General features: G+C 33.3%; 1 long non-coding RNA gene across 2 annotated transcripts; it reads left to right on the plus strand.

Annotated features, from left to right (window-relative positions):
- Positions 1-13,648: 13,648 nt before the first annotated feature.
- LOC127872736 (uncharacterized) lies at positions 13,649-14,899 on the plus strand. Of its 2 annotated transcripts, none has more exons than XR_008045763.1 (3): positions 13,649-13,743; positions 14,278-14,398; positions 14,800-14,899. It is a non-coding gene; the product is annotated as an uncharacterized LOC127872736 (long non-coding RNA). The 2 variants fall into 2 exon arrangements; XR_008045762.1 differs by lacking the exon at positions 13,649-13,743 and adding an exon at positions 13,961-14,044.
- The last annotated feature ends 945 nt before the right edge of the window (positions 14,900-15,844 follow it).

A 15,844-nucleotide genomic window follows, 5' to 3' on the forward strand; every position in this document is an offset into this window, starting at 1 on the left:
GCGACACACCGTCTAATGATGGTTAACAAATGTGCCAAATGATTTTAAAATCACACAATGAACGACAAAGTTATGGCCCGAACAAGCTTGTTCCGCCCGCCCGCCAGCCAGCCCGCCAGCCCGCCAGCCAGCCCGCCCGCATTCGCCAATCTAATAACCAGTTTTTTCCTTCGGAAAACGTGTAAAGAGACCACTTTAAAATCGACTTTATCTGTATGAGAGAACATGAAACCTATTAATGACCTCCGATGTATTGACAGATAACGCAATGCAACGGACAAATAAACGTTCTTGCTCTTTTTGTAACAGTAAACCATACATATATTTTTTATCCAACAATCAAATATCAGGAGACATTTTTATATTTAAAATCAAATCCAAAATAACATAAGTTTATTTTAAAAAGCCCTGTAATTGAAATTTACTATCATATTCATATATACAACATATAATGATTTTAAGTAAAACTCATTAAGAAATATGAGCGATAATTCGAAATATACCATGTGTGTCAATACAAACAAAATTAGAAAAGTATGCAAATTGAATCATTTATCCTACATATACATATTGTTTAATTTATTTTAAATGCTGATAATATACATGTAGTTCTACGTTTTTCCTACAACTGTGCGTTGCAAATATAGGTTGTTGTTCGTCGATAATTTGAGAAAACCAATTTAACCTAAATATTTCGAAAGGCTGAATATCTTTCCTTCGGAATGCCTTATGCAATCAGCACAATCAATCGCATTAGACAACTTCTAAAACAGCACTTTGGGCAGGTTTATTATCCCAAAAGCAGGGCTTTATGATTCTAACAAAATACAGATTCGGATCGGAATAACAATGCTAATGATTTCCGATCCTGGGGATTGAACGCGCACTCTCAAGTACAATTATGGTTCAGTTTATAGGAACACCATATGTTCAGTTTTAGTTGTAAAAGATATATTCATATATGCGTGTTGGCTTTTTTCACAATTCATTATTTCTTTTTCTTGATATTCGGTGATCCGATATGGACATTTTACAATGTGAAGCATGCTTCTGAAAACCTGCTGATATAAGGAACGTAGGTGGCACTTGCACAACCTCAAGAGTGTCCGTGCTTTAGAGAGCTTCTTTTTAAGAAAGTGATTAATGGTTAATGAATTGATTCAAAATGTTTTAAATATTTTAAATTACAATGTGAGAGTATGTTATCGATTGTGTTCGTTCTTTTGCAAATGTCTTCTTTCGGATTCAGAATGAGGTTAAAGGTGCCTTTCACTTGTTTAAACCTTAAGTGATTTACATTGACCATTGCAGTTGTTGAATTAGTTTTTTGTTAATCACATTTTTATCTATTATTCGGCTATTTGTTGTGTTGCATGTATTGTGTTGGTACACCCATGTGAACATGTCTTGACATTACTTTAAAGTCTTTAGATTGTAATGAAGCAATGTCAAAAATAATACAAAGAAATGCAATATTACTCAGCGTTTGCAAAAATTTGCATGAACATGTCCCTAACAGACTGCCATACAATTTTTAAACGGGCATCTTAATCTTCTTACTAGCTATTCACTGTAATGAAGATTAAGCTGTGTATATATGGACAAAGAAATCAACACTTAAAACTGGCATGACGCATCTCTTGAATAGGCATCATACACGTGTTGCTGACACATGCAAGCGTGGGAATTACACATTAAACACAACTGATCGACGCCTGTATGTCATGTCTATTGAGCCAAAGCACCAGCACCTGCATGCATACACGCATTACAAAATTGCTCGAACCCTGTCTGATTAGTGAACCAAAGCACTAACACCTGCATGCAAGCACACATATCAAACAATTCTACAAAGAGATTAAACAGCACGACTCTATTCACTGAGTAAAAATTTGAAATAGGGTGCAGACATAACTCGACGGAAAATACACTAAATACGAAGCTTTTTCCGTGATGTGAGCAAGTAAATATGTACATATATTTTTGTTAATACTTTGTATTGGGGAAAACTGACATAACCCATCGGGGTATGTTTCTGCATCTTTTTAAGCAATTGTATTCCTAACGTGCGTGTTTTTCACTTAAACCAGAATTTTACGCCACAAATAGATTTATCAAACTATCCATCGCATTCTAAGCACTTGCTGACTGAAGCCTTTCATTTCTTGTAATAATATCTTTATATTTAAATATAAGTAACCAAACAAATATTGTGAAGAAAGAACGAATTGTGATTTTGAAGTAAACTTTTTCAATGCAATTTGCATGCTCTTCAAACGATTTACATACACTTTATCTTTTGCAAATTATCTGTTTAGCACGTAATTATATACAATTGCATCGTGTAGTCTATTTTTGAAAGAAGGATGCCCCTAAACGAAATTGCTGTAATGATAAGAAGTTCATGCCACAGATAAAATATGTATTGTTTCTTTTTTAAACGCATCTGTATACATTTCGTTACCGACCGCTGATATCGTTGGTCGCAAAGAATTCCGGTCAATGTAGTAAAGATGCATGCCCATGAAACTGTTTATTCATTCCCATGTTTGTTCTATTGACATTGTAGTATTAATATTTTAAATAAAGAATTAACAATATCCATTAAGCCGATATTTACACCTGGCTCCTGCTTTGTGTATGTACAAACACGGTGATGCCATTATCCCTTTACTGTATGATTATGATTTAACGCATTTAAAAGCTCCGTGGAAATCATCGCAGCCGATGTCGCTGTCACCTCCACGGCAACCGAACAGGCCCTGTCTGGTTCGTTGTCGCAAGTGTTCCTGTCCTTAAAGTATTCGAACATCTATATATCAAAAAGCGTAAAAACTAAGGCGAAATGTAAATAACAAGAGCACCGCATAACGGGTGCCAACGCTCGGCTGCGGATGCAGTTTTGAATAAATGAAAGCTTGTCAGAATTTTTGTTTAGAGGTCACAGTGACCTTGACCTTTCACCTAGTGACCCAAAAATGGGTGTGGCGTGTAGAACTCATCAATGTGCATCTACATATAAAGTTTCAAAGTTGTAGATGGAAGCACTTTGATTTTAGAGCCGATGTTAAGGTTTTATCACGGCGGACGGCAGACGACGAGCTGGCTATGACAATACCTCGTGTTTTCTCCGAAAACAGCCGAGCTAAAAATAATTGAACAACTCTCTAAAATTGCCAAATACGAATTTACATCTGTTACATTATTAATATATACGACGAATGGTTATTTCCAACGACGCGATGTACACACAAGCCCAAACTAAAAGCCCTTTACCGCAAGGGCAACTATCCAAACACACCGGATAGGATAATCGAACCGTAGTTCCCTGCCTGTAACGCCGATATCGCCTTAAATTTAGGTCACAATATACTAAATAGTTTCCCTATATAATTCATTGTAAAAGCGATATCTTTAGGCGAAAATAAATGCAACATTTTGCACATAGAGACCCCCATACCCATACGTTTTCTTAAAGGCCATTCTAAGCGGAGTCGATTTGTGCAATTAAAAAGATATGTCATGTACGAACCAAGAAAGAACTTGTCAAAAGTCAAAATCGACTGTTTTTGCAACTTTTTTTCCGGCCATTGTATAGTGGAATGTAACCTTTTTAATGCAATGTTTTACTTAAGTCTCTAAATTTATCACATATCAGGGATTTAGTAGTGAGCACATATTCATGCCCTTCTACTTTCTCCAAAAGATAAAGCCAGAACAATAGTTTAAATTGTACAACATGCCTTCGAATCAACTATGATATTTTTTAGAGAGTACAGCACTACATGAAACGGTTATTTAGTATGTTGTAACCTAAACATCAATGTATCGCTTGTTTGCATCAAATAAACAGCAAACCAATCGCTTTCATGTGTGTTTCCATTAAACCGCTTTTTAAGTAGTATCATTATACACAACAAACTAGGTAAAACTGCAAGACCATAAATTTCAATAGATTTTAAAAACCAGGGGTCAATGACCCCTGGACTGAAATTTTGGGCTCAATTTTGAAGCGCAAACATAAGCGTACGTGAATTGTGTTTTTTATCTGTGTAATTCATTTTTTTAGATAAAAGTAGACTCTGTCTAATGCAATGTCTTATAAAGTTATATTGCTGTATTAAATGTTTAAATCACAATGTCATGAAACATAACATAACATAAGGTTAATGAATTGATGCACAATGATATTGACAAAAATATCATTATGATGTAAAACTGCTTCTTTGTAAGTCAATACAGAAATCAAGCATCAGAAATACAGTAATCAAGCATCATTAATACAGGCATAAAGGGTAACAATACGTGTATCAATGATAACAATCCTAATCTTAATGTCAGACCAACAACTTGTAAAACAAGTCCCATATCTTATTTATACATCCATATGCCATAATTTTCATTCAAAATGATTTATATAAGGGAACACAGACAATATCTGAATCTTTCTATGAATAATACTAATGCTTACCCCTAAATACTGGTATAAGCTAATGTTTCATTCGTGTTACTAGCACCATTAAATCTTTTGTTCACTATCATTTACTTCAAGTTATTCACAAGTCTAATTTCCAAGGTTAGCGCTAACAAAAGTAAAAGCAAAACTCTACGTTCAGATGACGACTCACTTCATAAGCGTATTGATCTAGATATGAGTTTACCTGTCCCTGTGAGTGTGAGACCTACAAAGAATGAACAACAGCATAATTTGTATCATAAATGAATTTGTTTCAAATAGAATTGTATTAAAGTATCAATTAAACCAGATTAAAAATAATAATTGTCACCTAATATAAAATGCTTCATTTCATGCATGTTCATTTAATCCCTTGGATTGTTTTACGACGACCCGGTTCTTTACGGTGTCTAGTGATGGGTAACTCCTCTTCGCTCCTCCTCCCCCGCCTCTCTTACCAATAGTTTTAGAACATTCTTATTCGACAACATAGACAGGTGCATTTTGGCTGCAACAAATTACATGTAATGAGTTGCAATTCTAAATTTACTTACAGCTCGTGTTCTTTTGCAATACGCACGCTGTCCATGCGTTTAACTTGAAAGACGACAGCAACATTTTCGCGCTATAATTAAACATGGATTGAACAAGGTATACACGTATAGTGATTGCTGTACGCTGTAGATAGTGCATAGAAAGGAACTTGTACCAGCAAATACTATCCCGTGGCTGTAGAAAAAAGATGTACTTCAGTTCCATAAATGGGCATGAACGATGCATGTACACATTTGGTGGGTGTTGGAGTTTACTGGTAAATTAATTACAACGAAATAATTTGTGATAAAACGTATTTTTGGAGAAAAAAAACACACAAATAATGTCTTTCCTCAAAAAGATAGACGCCTGTCACATATGGTGGGTTATTTTACGTTCGGCGCCATTTTAACCCAGCCAGAAAAATCCCCGACAACAATTGATTTGATCCCTGTTCCAAATCAGGCAGACACTCTACTGCGTTGCTATAAAAACTAGCTCATAGAGCAAGGTATGATAAGTTCTCCTTATACCGCACCCTGCTACATGACGCCTGTTTCTTAAAAAAAAATTGAGATTATAAAAGTTGTTATAAAAAAAAGTTAAAACAATGAGAGAAAAAAACAACAATTCAGAGTAACACAAATTTGAACACGGGTAAACTAGGGATTTTTGAAAAAAAATTAACAAAACAAATCATGTCGACTACACTTGGCGATTTGAATAGATTGTTTTCAAACTTATAATACGTTTGATTTTTGTGGTATGAACAACGTTTTTGTTGCAGAGGCCGATTGTGATTTCGGCTAAGAGTTTCCAAAATCGTTGGATGCAGTTAAGGAAGCAATTTAAATATTAAAAGGTAATAAAGCATATGGTAAAGGCTATTTATTTAAATGAGCATTTCATTTAATGTAATGATATTCTCTCGCCGTATATTTGTAAAATATTTAATGTGATATTATTTGTTTAGTGTTTTGTTCCGGAAGATTTGGCGGATGGAATTATAAATCCACTGTTCACAAAAATAGCATTTATGTTGCTAACCTCAGATGTATTGTGATATTAAACAGTTTTCGAAGGTTATTTACTACTATACTGACTCTTAATATTACGTCGTTTATAAATAACAAAAATAAAAACGAGCATTTTGTATCTCGTTAAATCAATGTTTTCAGACAACATCTAACGTTGAAATTTTGCATTTTGCTAAAAGGAACAATGATTGTTGTATAGGTTAGATTTATTTTACGAAATATTCGATATTTTTTAGCGTGATCGTTACTGATTAGGAGAATTGAACAGTTTATACGGCACCTCACAACATACTGTCAAAATCTTTTTTAAGGTCAATAAATGCTTCATTTCTAGCCGTTTCTAGTAATTCAGGTAAAGTTGGGCAGCTTACCATAGGGAAAATATGGCATCCGTAGAGGGCATACCTTAAAAAAACGAATTGTGCATCGGACTGTGTCACAAATAATTCCATTTTTATTTCCCGCGAAATATCCGAACATTTACGGGCGAACGCGAGATTAGATTCGGTCAGCGTCGGATAACTTTGGCATCATATTTCTAAGATAGCTTGTATAAATTATGCAAATGAACGCAGCCCGAATAAATCCGATCCTGACTCGATATCATCCACAAAACGAAAGTAGATGACATCGTGGAACGATATTAAAATGCTTAAAAGTTGCCGAATGTTTGTATGTTAACGTTTTTATACCAATGTTACTTGTGTTTAGAGTCTTCCTATTGTAAATAACCATCGTATGGTGCTGTTTGTTGTAAAAATGTTGTATATAGCATAATACAGTACGTATGTAGTATTGGTGAGCGTGGTAGTGGCTTAAGTGTTGAAAATCATTAAAAAATATGTAATGGCATATACAAAACAGTGTTAAGAATCGTTATAATCATTCCAAATTCTTTGAACATTTTGTTGGTTTAACACAACAAAAAGGTCTTCCCTTTTCTATTTTCTCTAGTTTTAGACAATGTGGCGGTCAATTCATTGTTAAGTTTACTCGTTTGAATGGCGGACTGTAGAATATCACAAGTTTCATTGTTTTAATGGCGGACTGTAGAGTATCAAAAGTTTAACAGCCACATTGGAATTTACTTTAGTTTAAACCCATTTTTAAACACAAATACACAATTCTATTAATTTCCACCTTTTAATATTCCCAATTAAATCCAAACATTGTAATTTTATTCAACGTACGTAATTTCGCATTTATTTTATTTTAGTATTTTAACATCACACGTGTATGAACTGTCAAACTTAACCGAATCTGAACCCACAAGACTAATTAACAACTTGCTTATACACGAGTTTATAAACAAAGGGAACGTTATACATTCGTGAGAATCAAGAATCTTGAGATTAGCATGACGGCTCCGGTGGAGCTCTGGCGGAGTTCCGACGGAGCTTTAGCTCCGTCAGCAAGTAAATAAACTAACGTATTCGCTATTCGCGACACTCCCGAAAAACGAAGTTTACAGACTTAAATTTATGCTGATTATATAAACTAAATTAATAATGGTTATAACTTGAAATAAGATGTACATCTCAATTACCAAAAATGTAACACTTGGACCCTATATACAAGAAATAGAAACATTTAATGTTAATTATTTAACTGACTACTCAACGATACATAATATGATTCTGCAAATATAATAATACATCAATCTTTTCAACTTATTTGATTCTAAGTATGTATTACTTTATACAAGTACATGTCATAATTATTTCAAATATAGTATAACAAGTAGACAGTTGCCATATTACTTTATTTGTAGTTATTTTTGAATGTTTTGTGTACGTTATCTAATACTGGGTTTCTTAACACAAATAAATGTTCATAACGTTCACGTTACAACGCTACGTAAATTCCTTATTGGTTCCAAATATTATTTGAGCACTTTATTTACGCACACAATTTTGATTTTATTTCAGTTCAGTTGTCTTGTTTATAGTAGTCATAGTGAGTATTTACTCGCAGAACATATTCCTGTCCGTCACGAATGCAAACACGTTTCGAGACTTCGAAATTCCAAAACTTAGTTTTATATCGAGATGTATTTATTGCGACTTCTCTCGAATCTGGTTTGACAATATACACACTGTCAGATTCATCTCCGATATTGTCGCTAGAAATGACAATAAAGTCTACATTGCTGGCAGCTTCGACAACGATTTCCTGTTCACTGCCGTGGTCGACGTCGTCATTCTTATAACTTTCGACGTCTCTTATAGTATTCTCGGCAGCGATATCCTCGAGGACGTAATCAGTGTTTACGCTATGCGTGTCTTGTTCATCGACGTCGCTAACGTTGTTACCGTCAGTATCGTCAAAGTCGTCGACAGTTCCCTCCACAGCTGCGCTTTCATTATCAATAGTTTTATTTCTTGGTCAGAATTGCTGTTGACGTTACTCTCGGATTCACTTTCGACGTAATCGTTATCAATGTCATCCTCTGAATTAACACCAGAAAAAACTCCACCACCATTTCGACACTATCATTATCCACGTGCGTATCACTGACGTCAGTTAACGTATCACTATCATTAGTTTCCGTATTGTTTTTGTTTTCGTCACTGGGTTTGGATTCTTCAAACTTGCTCAAGTCAAATTCCTCAATCACCGACTCAAACTCTTTCGCAAAGTCAGTGTATGAAATCAAATCTAAAATTTAATTGTCCTCACTCAAGTCATCATAGTACGCGTTCTGAGGGGTCTGGTTTCCCCTGGGTGCTTACACAGCATCCTCCCGGGCCTTCGATGGCGCGATATCATGTTGATGCACTAAATGTTTGCACACATAACTCCGACAAATAAAGCGTTTGTTGCAATCTGTTACTAAGCAGTTCCAATGTTCAACGACTTGTTGTTTTTACGTACATGTCTCAAAAGATTTGTTTTGTACTTGTACAGTTTTTGACAAGAGTCGCATTTATACCACAGGGACATTAAAAAAAGTATATATACTATACATACTGACAAAAATATTAATTAACACCCTTGTCTAAATAATAGCCCATATTTTGCAAACGAACGCAATCAACGCAAATATGGCACTTAATATCAATAGACAACTCATTCATCTGCTAAAAAAACTTAACACCCTATGGATTTGTAATTATTTTGTTATGAAACCATACAAAAATGTAAACAAAATCAACGTGAAAATGCAAGTTGGACAAAGGTGTGCACAATACAATTTCAATAAAAATGGTAAATGTCCCCTTCAACTTTCGTTAAATCACATTTTACCTGTGTTACTTTTGAACATTAACTTCAATGCATTACATCAGACACGGATCTTGGTGTAATTACTTTTTTGTTAATAAATCGAATAACAACAAGTTTGCGTTATTGAAGATTTTCCGACCGCCATATGCAGACACAAATAATTGTAACGCGATATCTGATTGGCTGGGCGAGTTTGTTCTCAATTATATTATACAACAATGCAAGTATCGCAATATGCGTGGAACCAGTAATAAAATGTAAACAAATAACAGCTTATGTGTATCACGCCCTATCTGTCTATTTATATACACGTGCAGTTACCGACGTAAAATAACTGATGCGTTGTCATTAGCCGTTGGAAAAAACACTACTAGTAACACCGAACCCGTTTTTTATTTAAAGATAAAACTATTAAATTTAAGCACATGTGAGTTCTGACATACATTCGCGTAGGGTCCCGTTACAAGAATATCCTATATGTACACAATAAACATAGATAATATGGATAAAGTGCAATTTGTTTTATATTCTGTACAGAAACTATAAGAAATGTATTTGATTCTTTAAGTTTTATTAGTTTTATTAGAGTATTTCAATTATATATTGTCTTTTAAACATGTATTGTCATTTAATATATATGATGTGAATGCTTTATATGTTATAATGCTTCATTGCATATAATTGCAGACACAATTGAAGGTGACACATGAACACTTTATGACCATTATCCAAATGCTTGATGTCTTTGTAGGTGTGATAGGTATTAAAGCGAGATTATACGATTTTGTCAATTATTTATGACTATATATAAAATGTGTAAAAAACTTATTTTATATATATTTCAATAAAAGTTAAGAAGAACATGTGTCGAAAAATGCGAAATAAGCCAGACAGTTAATTCTGAAATTGCAACTGTCTGTACAGTCGAATTCGCCAGCATGTATATCATGCATGTACGATGTGAATCTAAATTTAGTTTAACGGTTCATTTTAAATTCCTGAAACGATATATACTCATACGACACACGAACACTAACTCTGATCCTAATAAAAAGACAAATGCTTCGGTTATTTTTGGAAAATATGTACGAAATATCTTCGTCACAATCGGCTCGGGGCGCTAATTCGTCTTTGCTGCATGTTATGAAATTCGTCTTCAATGTATAATTTTTCTTGCCTATTTTGTGTTTTTGTAACCTATTTTATCAATATATTACAATTTAACACATATACAAAATCGTATAATCTCGCTTTAACAAAATATAACAAAATGATATTTCCATTTTTTATTTCACTTAAACAACCTGTCATGTACATATATTTATATAGAAATAACTATTCAACTTACATGTACACATATAAATGTACATCATTATGTATTATGATCACACATTAATATATATTACAATATATATATATATATATATATATATATATATATATATAATATATGTCATCATTAACATGTATTTTCAAATTTAAACATTTGAATTAATATATATATTTACAAACACATAAATTCATTTACACTATGTATAAATACATTTTCACAACTAGAACATGCTATCACTTAAATGGACGTTTAATGTTATTACATACTTTTATATGCTTTGTAAAGATACAATTCACAAATACAAAAACACAAATTCATTTGCACTCTGTACAAAACAATGAAGCATTTTGTTTTGAAAATTTGGACCACATTTTTGCTCTTCTAATTCCTGAGGATTTTCTGTGGAACCATTTATTACAAGAGTCACATTGTATCCACTGATCATCTTTAGATGTAAAACATTTTTGACATAGATGACTGTCAGCAATAGCTGATTCAATTTCATATCATCTTCAATAGTCACATCAACAGTCGCAATGTGTCCTCATCCCTTATCGCAACACCCGTAACATGACAGCGTTTCTGGCCCATCTTGTATTTATTGGAGGTTATTATTATGTTGTAGATTAAACAGAGACCAGTAAACGCTGTCATGGTTGCATATAGATCATCAGCTATCTTTCCATTTTTCCTGCACTTATTATATGTATGTCAATTATGGCTTAATATAACAAGCCTTTTCTCATTACAAATTTATGTATATACGTCTATGAACACAGCACTGAGAATTGAACACCCATGCAAACGTGTTCTGATAGGAAAAAACATACACACGGATATTATTTCCCTCAAAAAGCTTCTAAAATGTTTCTTGTGTGCTGCAACATGTTGTTGGATCTCTATAGTCTTATTGCGATCAGGTGATACTCATCCTAACCCTGGCCCAACTTTGTCTGAACTATCTTCTAACACAGATGCAAGCAGTTCTTCTTCCTTTCTAAATTCGTCGGTAACAAACTACATCCGTTTTGTACATTACAATATTCAAAGTCTGGTGCATAAAATTGATGTTCTTTACACAGGACTACGAAAATTTGACATAATTGGTTTTACCGAAACATGGCTAAATAGTTCTATTTTATCTGCTGATCTCCTCTTTGACGGTTTCCACCAACCAATTCGCAAGGATCGCGCATTCGATTCACACGGTGGCGTTGCTATATACGTAAATGACAGTATTGCCTTTAAACGCAGACACGATCTTGAACTGAATAATGTTGAATGTATTTGGATTAAAGTTTTTCCCACAAAAAATAAATCCATTTTGTTTGGCGTGTTTTATAGACCGCCTAGTGCGGATAGATCATATATGATTTCCATTGAAGAGTCTATAGGGTTAGCCAGAGACACGCGAATAAATGATATTTTTATAACAGGTGATTTTAACATAAATGCTCTAGCTGAACCGTCTGCACGAAAAATTAATGATTTACATCAACAATATGAATTAACGCAACTCATTAACGAACCAACACATTGGCCCCGTTTCATAAACAATTCTTCAGTTTTTCGTAAGAATTCTGCGATTTTTACGTACGGACGTTCTTACGCCAATTCCTACGAACGTTTCATAAACGCGTTCGCAGACTTAAGAATTCTTACGAATCTTACTAACGTAAAACCAGTCTGCGCTCTTTAATTGAAGGTTTTAAAAGACGTAAAACTAACATTTGGCGCCATCTGTCAGATTATAATAAACACTACGAGAACTAGTAGAAAAGCAATAAAACTAATTGTTATGTATACATTTATTTTTCTCTTTTAAAATAAATAAATGTGAAGTCGTCAGCAGAAATGCTTTCAAATGAGGTCGACGTTTTATGACGCTAAACGTGTTTTTGTGTGACGTTAAATAACTGCACTTGATTAGTTGAAATTCATTCAGGTGAACTGAAACATATATAACTTGTGATCTTGGTAACTAGTTCAGACGAAAAAGGCACTGACCCCTCGCGAAGTTATCGCTTATAATGTAAACAACGTTTTTAAAGTTTGTTGAGTGTAACAATTGCTTTGTTGTTGAAATTGAAATACTCATTGGGGTTAAACGAGCGTAGAGTAACAATACGATGTTGAAATTTACTGTCAAAGTTGGATAGATTTGCGCTGATTAACAATGGAACAAACTGCTATTGATTGACATGGAGGATTTCTAAATTAAGGAGTTGATATTCCGCATCATGTAAGATGACGAATCTACATGACACCATGGTAAAAATCGCCTTTGCTAAAGGGACTTGTTCACAAAGTTTGGCATGTTTTGAAGGTAGTCATGAAATGCTTTTAATTGATAAATGTAAACATCGGAACTAAATAGTTCCAGTCCAGTATAAACCAATGATAAAATTAAAGAAAGAAAAAAATGTAATCCACACCAGGGCTTGAACCACTGACACCTTGAGTAAAAGTCTAGCACCAACCACTTGGCTGTCCGTACTGATATAGTACGCTCAGGTGTACTATTTATACTTTATGTAAGCAATCTTTGTAATGTAACAAATTATAGCTCCAATATAAAAACAAGAATAAAAGTAGAAAAAGAAAACAAACAGAAAAAAAAGTTTACCACACCGGGGCTCGAACCACTGACCCATGTAGTAAAAGCCAAGCGCCGAAACCGCTCAGCAATCCGTCTTCACATGTGGGTTTGTGTAATTCAGAGTTCATGTTCTGGTCGTCATTGAGTCTTTACAACTACATTATGTGCGGACCTGAAAAACCGTCTTCACATGGGTTGACATTTATTTTATACTTTGTAAAACCATCCGCGTGTTGTTACAAAATATAACGATGACACAAGAAATCAAAAATTTAAAATCGTTTCGCGTATGAGACGCTTTATAATTTTATCAATTTCTAACGATGATTTTTAGAAAACGAAAGTGTATTTTCAGTAAAAGTCTGCGGCATTAGTGTTATTTCGCACACTGATGTATATTGTTCATTTATTTCTTAAATCTGTGACAAAAAAGTTGAAACATTCTCATTTTGATAGAGTGTGAACAAGTCCCTTTAACATTGACAGCAAATGTTTTGTTTTGGAAGTTAAATTAATACTGGCTAAATTTGCAGGTGTGTTATTGTTTTAAATTGAGATGGTATGGCATTAAAGGTTTAATACTTACTTTGTTTATATGTCAGATTGTAATATTATTAAAGATATGTGTAAGTTTGAGCTATTTTTGTCAAAACTTACATGTAACATGAATAAAAAAAGTCATTTACATCTGTTAAACTTTTAAGTAATGTTTAAATTTCTATTTATTATTTAACAGTCCCTTCTGTTGAGATAAGACTAAACAATTGACAAAATCCTCTTAAGATAAGCTGTTATTTACTTTGTGTGTTGTAATTTGGACAATAATAAATTAAATTCAATAAAAGTATAATTCTGCTTTGGTAAGACATATTTTCTGATTTAAAAAATATTTTGTAAAAAGTAAGATTTTTATGTTTCATATGTCGGGTAAATATACTACAATCCTGCTAAATAAATGAAATTCTATCTAATTATGTGAGTTAAACAGTATTATTTTTTTCATAAAATCATGCAGGTCAGTCATTTTTTGTAATTTAATACCGTGTTTAAATTTAATTATGGATATTTGTTATAAAAGAAGTTTGTGTTTTAGGTGAACAGATACTTCATGAATTATATGAATCACCAGGGAAAGGACCCAACTACTTGCACAGATGCATCCTGGCGGGTGAAAGAAGGGATGATCACTTTGGCAACAGATTGTTCAACTGCTTGTAAGAACTTATGTTTTGCATATAGTGACTGTTATAATTCTTACTCCTTTAAATGATTCTTTGTAACTTTGGTTTTACTAAAACATATGCATCGGAACACTACAAAAGTAAAAAAAAAAAAAAAAAGTTTAAATGTTAAGTTAATTTTATTGACAAGTTTAAATTAAGAATTCCGATGTGAAGGGAATCCATTTGAGATAAAGATTTCATAACATATCTTAATGATTAAAGAAACTTGTACATGCTAAAGTTTGGTGTATCCTGATGATTACCAGCCATAAGAGTTTCAACCATGACTGTCAGTTTTGTGTTATTCCAAATTATTTTAAGATACATTAGTAGGATTACATTTTTGATTTTTTTTGCACTGGTACTTTTTTATGTTCAATTTTTATTTACAGAAATGTTGATGTGGACTCAGTCAAAGAATTTGCTGTAACTGTGTATGTCTCTTCACTATGTGGACATAAAGTGCTACAGCTGGTTGGAGATTAAGATCACAAAGTACTGTTTTAATGGAGAACATCTGTGAATATTTATTCTAACAATGGAAATTCAAACCTGAATTATTATAATTAGAAAACATTTTCATGTACATGCTGGAATTTTATTTGAAGTGTAAAACTAATATAATTTAGAATTATTTTTAAACACAAACACAGTTTTATTATAGAAATAATAATTATACTCACGGTGGAAACTGGATATGTGGCGCAATAGATTTCCACGGTTCGGAGAAGTCAGAATATATTATCCAAGCGATACTTGAAACAGAGAACGTTTTTGAAATGTTTAGTGCCAATGCGATGACAAAATTTACCCATCAAATTGTGTCACATCGTGATTGTTGAATAAAATGTATTGTATTATAGCTTGTGTTTTTGTGTTTATTTTTTGATACTTCTCGAAAAACAAACAATACGCAAAATCGTTTTAGGTTTTTTTATTAACACATACATGCACAATCGAACACAAAAGAACAAACATGCCATAACTGTCAATGCCTGAGTCTTACATCTTCTTTGTTCATTTTCAATATCCATGTTATGATTGCTTATATTCAAATGTTTTGAGTCGTAGCGTTATCGAAAATACACCTAAACTTCCTATACAAATACATGGATGTTGCCTCTCATATTCATCCATGTATTGAACGAATGCCTCATAGTCAGAAAAATAAATATACTCGGTCTCTTCATCCCATAGACGTTCAACCTGATTTTGTTTTTCATCATCGATGCCACTGATTTCGTCCGAATAAAAATTGGTTTCTTCTCTATATTGGTCGTCCAAAAACTGTTCGTAAGATTCGAAAACCTGTTCTTCTAGTATATCGCAAGCATCATTAGTTCTGCAAACCCAACACATTTTTCTATCATGTTTCTCTACATCTTGATCATTGGAACCTTTTTGAGGTATGTAATTATCATCGTCGATTCTGTCCTG

Source organism: Dreissena polymorpha, chromosome 3, assembly GCF_020536995.1.
Source record: "Dreissena polymorpha isolate Duluth1 chromosome 3, UMN_Dpol_1.0, whole genome shotgun sequence".
NCBI classification, from domain to species: Eukaryota; Metazoa; Mollusca; class Bivalvia; order Myida; family Dreissenidae; genus Dreissena; species Dreissena polymorpha.